Source organism: Scylla paramamosain, chromosome 2, assembly GCF_035594125.1.
Source record: "Scylla paramamosain isolate STU-SP2022 chromosome 2, ASM3559412v1, whole genome shotgun sequence".
In the NCBI taxonomy this organism is placed as follows: Eukaryota; Metazoa; Arthropoda; class Malacostraca; order Decapoda; family Portunidae; genus Scylla; species Scylla paramamosain.
The window spans coordinates 11755001-11764798 of record NC_087152.1 but is presented as its reverse complement, the minus strand read 5'-3'; the positions used below and the strand labels follow the sequence as shown (position 1 = coordinate 11764798).

At 41.7% G+C, this 9798-nt stretch overlaps 1 long non-coding RNA gene across 1 annotated transcript in view; it reads left to right on the top strand.

The window, feature by feature from the left end:
* The first annotated feature begins 694 nt into the window (after nucleotides 1–694).
* Nucleotides 695–9798, top strand: part of LOC135106488 (uncharacterized) — a 47306-nt gene continuing 38202 nt past the window's right edge. The window contains exon 1 of the long non-coding RNA XR_010271335.1: nucleotides 695–1191. This is a non-coding gene — a long non-coding RNA (uncharacterized LOC135106488). The remainder of the gene's footprint in view (nucleotides 1192–9798) is intronic.

Below are 9798 nucleotides of genomic sequence, written 5' to 3'. Positions count from 1 at the left end.
ACCTAGGAGGAGGAGGAGGAGGAGGAGGAGTGGGGTGGAATACATGGAGGAGGAGGAGGAGGAACACAAGGAACAGGAGGATAAGAAAAGCAGGTAGTAGTAGCAGTAGTAGTAGTAATTGTTGTTGTTGTTGTAATATCAGTAGTAAAAGACAAGGGGGAGGAGGAAAAGAAGAAAAAGAAAAGTTCAACAACAACAACAACAACAACAACAACAACATCAGCACGATTAGAAAAATAATGGAATAGGAGGAAGAGGAACAGGAGGAGGGAGAGGAGAAAGAGAAGGAAGAGCAGGAGGAGGAAGAGGAGGAGCAGTAGGAGTAGAAGAGTTTGTGGTAATTACGAATATTGGCGAAGGAGCAACATAAATATACAATGTAATTCTGGGGAAAAGTTACGAGTGAGGGGAGGAGACGGTTGAAGGAAGGTGGAGGCGTGATGGGGGATGAGGGAGAGGGAATAAAAGTCGCCTATGAAATGTGAGGAAGGAGAGGAGGAGGAGGAGGAGGAGGAGGAGGAGGAGAGGAAGGAAAAAAAGTACGACACACACACACACACACACACACACACACACACACACACACACACAGAGAGAGAGAGAGAGAGAGAGAGAGAGAGAGAGAGAGAGAGAGAGAGAGAGAGAGAGAGAGAGAGAGACTCGTATGTTTGTTTATAGATACGTCATTCGATTTCTTGGTCTTAAATTTCCTTGATTTCTTCCTTGCTTGTGAAAATCGAACATATACTGTAGAGAAAATAGGTTTATACACTGCAAGTACGATACATTGAACAAAGATGATTCCTCCCAAAAAACAAATCAACACTTATTCTTTATTTGTGTTGTAATAAAGATAATAAATAACTTGCAACTGGACCCAATAATATTTTCCTCGCTCGAGCAACGTTCTGTACTTTTAGCTAAGACGCCTGTTTCTTCATACGTCAAAAGTCTTTCTGTTTTCTACAAATATGCGTTGGTTTGAACCTTCATGTATCATTTAAATACGCAACTGCTTCGAAATGCGGAACCAAAGCAGTGCGACTCACCTCCGGCTGCCAGTGTTGCCCAGACTGTTGTAGTGAGTGTGTGTTAGATTATGTGTCTTCTCGAACTCTTGAGCAATGGTGGAGGTGAGACAATACTGCCGAAGCCAATTTCCTGCGGCCTAATAGATGTGATGAGCAGATGGTGAGTGTGTATGGACATGTATAATGATGTATTGGTGGTGTGTTGTGAAATTTACGGCGAATGTCTCGTTATTCAGCCTGGCAACGTCGCTCGACCGGAAAAAAAGGTGCCACGTCACCACAACACGATTCTGCTTTGCGTTATATAAGGCAACATATTTAATGAACCTCTCGGTCTTGTTCAGTAAAGTTAGTGGCGTTCGAAACTAGGACGGTTTACGGTTTAATGATGCGAAAATTAGCGCGTGTAATGGTGGTGGTGGTGACAACTGGTAGTACTGCTATTCCCTGCCTGCCTCGCCCTCTGCGTCGTGGCTATTCAATGCACCGCTCACTGAACACTGCTCGGCATATAACAAATATTTCAGAAATCCTTTACCTAGAAACTGTAGGTACGGATCCCCATTAATTTTTTTCTCTCTCTCTCTCTCTCTCTCTCTCTCTCTCTCTCTCTCTCTCTCTCTCTCTCACACACACACACAGGGCTGCTCCATCCTTCTCACCAGTACCACTTTTTCCCACACTTGTTACCATCAGCAACACCAATTACTCACTGTATCCACCCCCCACCGCCACATCCTTCACCTCACCACATTTCTGATATCATAATTACTTTCTATATGTTTTGATAGTATAACACTATAATACTGATATCAGCAATGTAGTGCTACCATTAGAAATGCTGCACATTGTAAAATCAACCACTTGAGGGTAGCCATAACGAGGGTAGCCATAACTACGTGCCTATTGTCTTAAACAGTTATAACACCAAATTTTGTGAGTAAATATTAGATAGACTATTATAATATGGTTCATGTAGCAGAACTTATTCTTACATACTGGGACGTAGTATCCTATTAAAAGTAATTTGTACTTTATTAACAAAACCCAAGCGTAAAATCCTCCAAGCTTTATGAATTATTAACGCCGCAGTATAAAGTATAATTCTTTTTTCCTTCCTAAATCTCTAATCCTGGTAATATCAATGGCCGGAATATAACAGTAAAGACAACGGACGCTTCATCAATAAAAGCACGTGTTTACCTTTCATTATGCATCAATGGCAATGTCATTTAATAATCAAGCCATTTACTCCCTTGATCATTAATACTAACAATAATAACGCCCAGAAATACACTCGTGAGCTTGTAACGCTGACGTGGACGTGTGCCTCTCCCCTCCCCTCCCCCCACACCTCCATCATGCCCGCCACCAGCAAGAAATACAGATAGTTTATACAATGAAGATTTATTTACTTTGTGTCGCCACCTCCCCTAACAGACTGTGGTGTGGGGGACATTGCAGAGAGTAATGACTGGGACACACACACACACACACACACACACACACACACACACACACACACACACACACACACACACACACAGTAGTCAGATATTATACGTTCTAGTTATAAATTTATCATTGGAATTCTCATCTGATTGAAAAAAATCGGATCGCATGACACGACACACTTGCATTAAGAACCAATATATAAATGTAACAATAGGAAATATGTATACGAGGGAGAGCAGTGCAGTGTTCTATTTGTGAGCTGGACCAGCAGTACACCTCCTGATGCTCGAATTTGTTGCGTTTTTAGTGAAATAGTCCTTTAGCTTTACTGTGAACAAAAAGAAAAGAAAAAAAATAATAAAAAAAATAAATAGATAAAATAAAGTAAAATAAAAATATATCCTAGAGTTCGTATTGGTCAATTTTTATACAGATTTTTTATATATATATATATTTTTTTTTAGATTTTCATTTGTGTATATCTTTCCTTGTCTGTTCGTTTTTTCTGTTTCTGTGTATTTTGTAACTGTCTGTGTTTCCGCCTGTGTGTGTCTGTTTATTGCTCTGTGTACGTTTCTGTTTTTTTTTTCTGTCTATGCATCTCTCTCTCTCTCTCTCTCTCTCTCTCTCTCTCTCTCTCTCTCTCTCTCTCTCTCTCTCTCTCTCTCTCTCTCTCTCTCTCTCTCTCTCAAGGTTCGAACTGAAACAATTTAGCTAATCGGATAAAGAAAGTGGCGAGGCGGGAATATGACGAATGAGTTTTGAAAGAGAGAGAGAGAGAGAGAGAGAGAGAGAGAGAGAGAGAGAGAGAGAGAGAGAGAGAGAGAGAGAGAGATTACAAGTGTTTGAAATGCAGGCCGCGTAATCTCTGTGAATTATGTTGATTCATCCCGAATAAGTATTACATAAACATATACTTCAAAACACACACACACACACACACACACACACACACACACACACACACACACACACACACACACACACACACACACACACCTTTAGGTTCATGGACGAGAAACAAGGAATAAAACATAAGAAAAAATGTAGTATATATATATATATATATATATATATATATATATATATATATATATATATATATATATATATATATATATATATATATATAATTGTGTCAAGGAAGTGAAGTTGGAAGGAGAGGAGAGAATGAAAGTAAATCTTGAGATTTAGAGATGAGGAGGAGGAGGAGGAGGAGGTATAGGAGAAAGAGGAGGAGGAGTAAGAGATCAGGAAGTAAAGAAAGAGATTGACACACGCTGACGAGTAAAACGGCAGCAAGATTGGTCATCAGAATTGCATTACTCGCATTTAAGAGCTGAAGATCCTTTGCCAGCCCTTACCGAATCTCCGCGTTAGGGGCAGTGGAGGAAACGGGGACTATTTTACATATGTATAATGGTTCTTCTTTAAGCAAAGAACATATCCCTATTATCAGATAAAAAAATTTAAATTGAAATTATTTCACGTTTTTTAATGCCAAAAAGAGTTTTTCAGTATAATTTTTTAAAAAGTTAAATATGATTATTGTCTGTACTGCATTCCTAAAATCTCAAAAGATTATTTTACATATGTATGATGGTTCTTCTATATCCTGATTATCAGATAAAACTTTTAAAATTGGTATTTGTTCACGTTTTGCAACATGAGTACGAAAAATTTTAAATTTTTCGAAAAAAAAATAATCGAAGGTTAATGATGAATAAATCATGAAAAAATAGAAGAATATTGATATAAAATGTATATATCAATCGAAAAGTGTGTGTTTTTAAATGCCTTAATTTTTTTTTTTAAGTGAAATATGATTATTATCTGTACCGCACTCCTAGAACTGAAAGGACTATTTTACATATGCATAATGGTTCTTCTGTAAGGATGATAATTTCTAAACTGAAAAGTTTTCTCTTTTTTAAAATCTTAGAAGAAAATTTTTTTATCGCAAAATTTTTTAAAATTTTTGGATAAGCGAAGAGTTACTGTTATTATTTGTGTTATGATTTTGTTATAATTGCTGCTCCTGCTCTTGCTTTTGAATCATGTCATAAATACTAACCTTTTCACCGATAAATATTCCCGATAATCACTTGCATGCATATGGAGTAGACGCTTGTTAGTATTTCTTTTACTTTAGTTTTTATGTGTTAGGAATTCCTACCAAGGCCACCAGGAAGAGTAAAAAATAAATAAATAAATAAATATAAAATAAATAAATAAATAAAATCCACGTTAATAATGCTGCTCCCTGCTCCCAAAAATAAACTGCATGAAGAATCAGAAAGTTAGCTAATTTAACTTCTGAGGTATCTTGATATTCCTCTGTTTTGTAACCTGGGAGAAGACAATGCTAATCATCTATTGTACTTTTGTGTGTCCATACATACAATTCTTCAGTGTACTTTGGAGGTAGATCATTGTAGTAAAAGTGTTAATTTGTTATAATGGGTAGCGTGAGTGAATTCCTTTATCATTATGCGCGTACTTAGAGAGGCGACTTAATGAGCATGTAAGTGGTGTAGTGGACACTGTGGCACATATTTTTTCAGTGTTGTTGGTGCTGTCAATCCTTTGTGTATCGGCGAAAACTGGTGCGGCTCTGAGTGCTCGAGTACTGATGAACACCAGCATAAAAAACGCCACCAGTCCTCATTGCGTGCGGTAGTGTAGCATTCTAGAGAACATGTGAAAGTGAATTTTAATCCTAAATAAAAATGTTCGCCTGGTTAAATATAAGTAAAAAGAAAAAAAGAAAATAAAAGTGAACAGTAAATCTCTACCAGTCCTCATTTCCTGCCAAAATATTCATCGCTTTGGGGGACGAAAGGAAAGCGAATTTTAAGTCCAACTAAAAAAAATGCTGATCTGTTTTAATGCCTGCCAGGGAAAAAAAAAAAAAAAAATGTGCCGTAGAATTCTCACGTGACAGAACCTTCAATCACCGTCAGTGTATTACAGCAGGGAACACAAGCAGCATTAATCGCCGGCAGTAAATGTAGTAGGTCCATCGTGACGCGCCATAAGCAACATTGATGCACCTCGTTACTCCTCATCTAGTGAATGATCATAAAGACGAACGTGCTGTTTTACCTTTATTACTACCCCATGTCTTTTACCACAGTTTAATAGTGTAGTTTGTTTATGTAGCCACAAACAGGCTCGTGAAGGCCATCTTGTCTACTATTTGTTCTTCTTTCCTACTTAGTGCTTCTCGTAATTGCCATCATGTCGATTACTACTTGTTCCTCCTTTGTGTTACTTTGTGCTTCTCGTAAAAGCCATTTTGTTTATTACTATTTGTTCCTCCTTTGTGTTACTTTGTGGTTCTCGTGAGAGCCATCTTGTTTACTAGTACATATTTATTCCTCCTTTGTGTTACTTTGTGCTTCTCGTAAAGATCATGCTGTCCACCAGTATTTGTTCTTCCGTTGTGTTACTTTGTGCATCTCGCAAGGGCCATCTTGTACACTACGCATTTGTTCTTCCTTTGTGTTGTCTTGTGTTCTCGTGTGTTATATGGCTCAACGCTCCGAAGCTGAAATATGCAGACTTTTTTATTGGCAACTCGGCGGCAGGTGACAAATTGGTATCAACATTCAACGTCATGTCAGGAATAACTTTAAAAATGTCTTTATGCAGCAGCGCACCAACAGCACCTCGTTACAGCTCAGTACTAACAAGTTGATATGTCACTCACACGTCTACTCTTCGCCCTTTGCATAATGCTCGCGGGTGCCTGTACGTATTTCGTATCTGTATTGTATTTCCTTTCATTTTCATCAGGTTTTATTTCCTCAAACCAGGTCGGTCACGTATCATTACTGGTTATCAAGTTACCGAGGTTTGGAAACTTGTATAAATATTCGTCATTTGATTAGAAGAAAGTGCAGTTTGGTGCCGCCTCACATGGAAAGACTTAGTTAGGACTACATTCCCAGCCTCTCCCGCGTCTCATCTGTGTCACTTTTAACTGGTTCCAGTGGGAGTTATTGGGGTTTGCAAGAGTGCCTTCATGATTCTACAGGGTAACTTAAAAGTCTGGACATAGAGAAAATGTATCTTCTGGTAATTTTCATTCAATATCTGTCTATATGATCACTCCTCTCATGCGCTCAATATCACCAAGTCAGTTCGGTCTTCTCTTGACCTCTTGATAAACTCATATTCAATTTGCAAACAAAGAAAAAAAAGTAATACTACTGATGTGTAAAGACATTTGGGTCATCCTATAGTATTAGAGTAACAAGGAGTCAAGGAGTCTGGACATCAGTGGCAAAAGCACGCATGAAAACTCCCAAATCTCCCATGTAACCTTTGAAAATGGTAATTGTTAGGAATTAAAGCGTTTAAGAATACAAGCCTTTCTCTCGCGGGAATGTGCGTGCCTTTGAGACCCTGTGCCGGGCTGCGGAGGCTGTGAGAGGCAGGGCGCGGAAAGCTGAGGCGAAGAGAGATGCGGCGCTCAGGGCAAGTGATGCTTAAGCAGCCGAGTGTGGCCGCTGTGTCTGGCGAGCTGGGCTGGAAGAGGGAAAGAATGTTTGGATGGCGTGTGTGTGTGTGTGTGTGTGTGCCGATGAGATGGTCCGGTTATTTGTGTTTTACTGGGACGTAGAAGGCAACACACACACACACACACACACACACACACACACACACACACACACACACACACACACACACACACACACACACACACACACACACAGCTCTTCAATTCCCAGTTTCAGAAAAGTTGCGCACCACTTTCCTTCCTTCCTTCCTTTCCCTCCTTCCCTCCTTCCGTCTATTTCCCTCTCCCTCCTTTTCTCTCTCTACCACTCCCTCCCTCCCTCCCTCCCTCCCTCCCTCCCTCCAAGCCTCTCTTTCTTCCAAAGTAATCCAGTAAAGAAAAGCATCTCGTGGAGGACGAGAGAGAGAGAGAGAGAGAGAGAGAGAGAGAGAGAGAGAGAGAGAGAGAGAGAGAGAGAGAGAGAGAGAGAGAGACCCCACACACATATACCACTATTTCGCTTTTCCCTTTCTCCTTCTTACTACCTCGTCCTCTTCCACACACACACACACACACACACACACACACACACACACACACACACACACACACACACACACACACACACACACACACACACACACACACAAACCACCACCACCACCACCTGTTCAGCCACGTCCCTTAAACAAGCAAGTCTCGCGCTATTCAGTCTCAACTAAGCGACCTCCGCACTCTACCAGACCAGTGAAGGCACGCCAGACTCACCCACTGTTCCTCCTCCTCCTCCTCCTCCTCCTCCTCCTGCTCCTCCTCCTCCTCCTGCTCCTCTTGCCCCTCATCCTGCTGCTGTTCCTCCTCCTCTCTCATTATCCCAAGGGAAGGAGACCCGAGCGAGTAAGCGTTTCACAATGGGAAGTTCGGAGCGAGGGAGGGAGAGAGAATAGGGAGCAGAGAGAAGGGTCAGGATTATTGCGTAGAGCTCAGTTGGAAAAAAAGTTTGTTGGGTTTGTTAGAAGAGAGTAACTGTAGAAGGATATGAAAAAAAAATGTGGTCTGTGCGTGTGTGCCAGAGAGAGAGAGAGAGAGAGAGAGAGAGAGAGAGAGAGAGAGAGAGAGAGAGAGAGAGAGAGGATAGTTATTTGAAGTGTAGGGACGTGGGGGAAAACTGTCGTGGAGTGATGGGAGGAGAAATGTGAGGCATAGAGCAGGAGGAGGAGAAGACGAGGGAAAGGGGGAGGGAAGGAGGGATGGAGGGATGTAAAAGGGAAGGGCAGCAGGATATTGATGAGGTGATAATGATCCTAAGAGTTAAGAAAAAGGGAAAACTGGAAGAAGAGGAGGAGGAGGAGGAGAAGCAGCAGCAAGAGGAGGAGGAGGAGGAGGAGGAGATAAGGGTTGTGAAGGCGGAAAATTAAGAAGACGAATTGTAGATACCAGAGAGAGAGAGAGAGAGAGAGAGAGAGAGAGAGAGAGAGAGAGAGAGAGAGAGAGGAGCCCGCTGGAATAAAAACTGCACCAAGAACTTTGCGAGGTAGAGAAAGAGGAAGAAGAGGAGCAGGTTGAGGGACAGCGGCGGGCGGATGGGAACATTACAGCTGAATCATGGACCCGCTGGCTTTAGAGAGAGAGAGAGAGAGAGAGAGAGAGAGAGAGAGAGAGAGAGAGAGAGAGAGAGAGGAGGAAGAATTTTTAGAGGGTAACATAAGGTGAAAGAGGTTTGGTTACCTGGGAAAGGTGTAGTATGGATCTTGTTGGGGATTAGGAAGGTGAGTGGGCAACGCTTTTACTGGTTAAATTTTTGGTTAGATACTGGAGAGAGAGAGAGGGTGAGTGAGGGTTTAAAGGGAGTGTGTGTGGGGAGCTGCAGCAGGAGGAGGAGGAGGAGGAGGAGGAGGAGGAGGAGGAGGAGGAGAACAAGAGAATATAAACACAAAGGAATACAAAGGATGGACAAACAGTGGTAGAGTTGTTGTTGTAGTTGTTGTTGTTTTCTTTCTTCTTCTTCTTCTTCTTCTTCTTCTTCTTCTTCTTCTTCTTCTTCTTCTTCTTCTTCTTCTTCTTCTTCTTCTTCTTCTTCTTCTTCTTCTTCTTCTTCTTCTTCTTCTTCTTCTTCTTCTTCTTCTTCTTCTTCTTCTTCTTCTTCTTCTTCTCCTCCTCCTCCTCCTCCTCCTCCTCCTCCTCCTCCTCCTCCTCCTCCTCCTCCTCCTCCTCCTCCTCCTCCTCCTCCTCCTCCTCCTCCTCCTCCTCCTCCTCCTCCTCCTCCACTTTCACTCCTCATTCCCCAATTTCTTCATCTCATCCTTCTCCATATCCTCCTCCTTTCCCCTTTCCTCCTCACTTGCACCCTTTCTCCCACACCACCTCTTCCTCTTCATGCTTTCCTCCATATTCTGTCTTGCTCCTCGTGTTACGCTCCTCCTTGTCTTTAATCACACCTTCATGCTCCAACTTTGCTCCTCTCCCTTCCTTTAATCTCTCTCTGCTTCCTGCGCCTCTTCCGGGCTCCTCCCTCCACCAGCAGCCACTCCTTCAGGTTTGAAATCCCCTTCTTAGGACCCAAACTTTTTTTCTTGTACCATTTATCACTTCCTCCTCCTCCCCTTTATCCCTACCTCTTCCTCCTGTCGCTCCTCCTCCTTTCTGTTCTTCCTGATGTTGTTCCTTCAGTACCTCGCTCCTGCTCTACATACTTGATGGGGAGAGAACCTTCTGCTTTACATGTTGTTGTTCTTTTCTTCTGCCACTGTTTTCTTAGTTGTTCTAGGTCAGGTGAGGTGATCGCAAGGTTTACGTATATAACTCTCT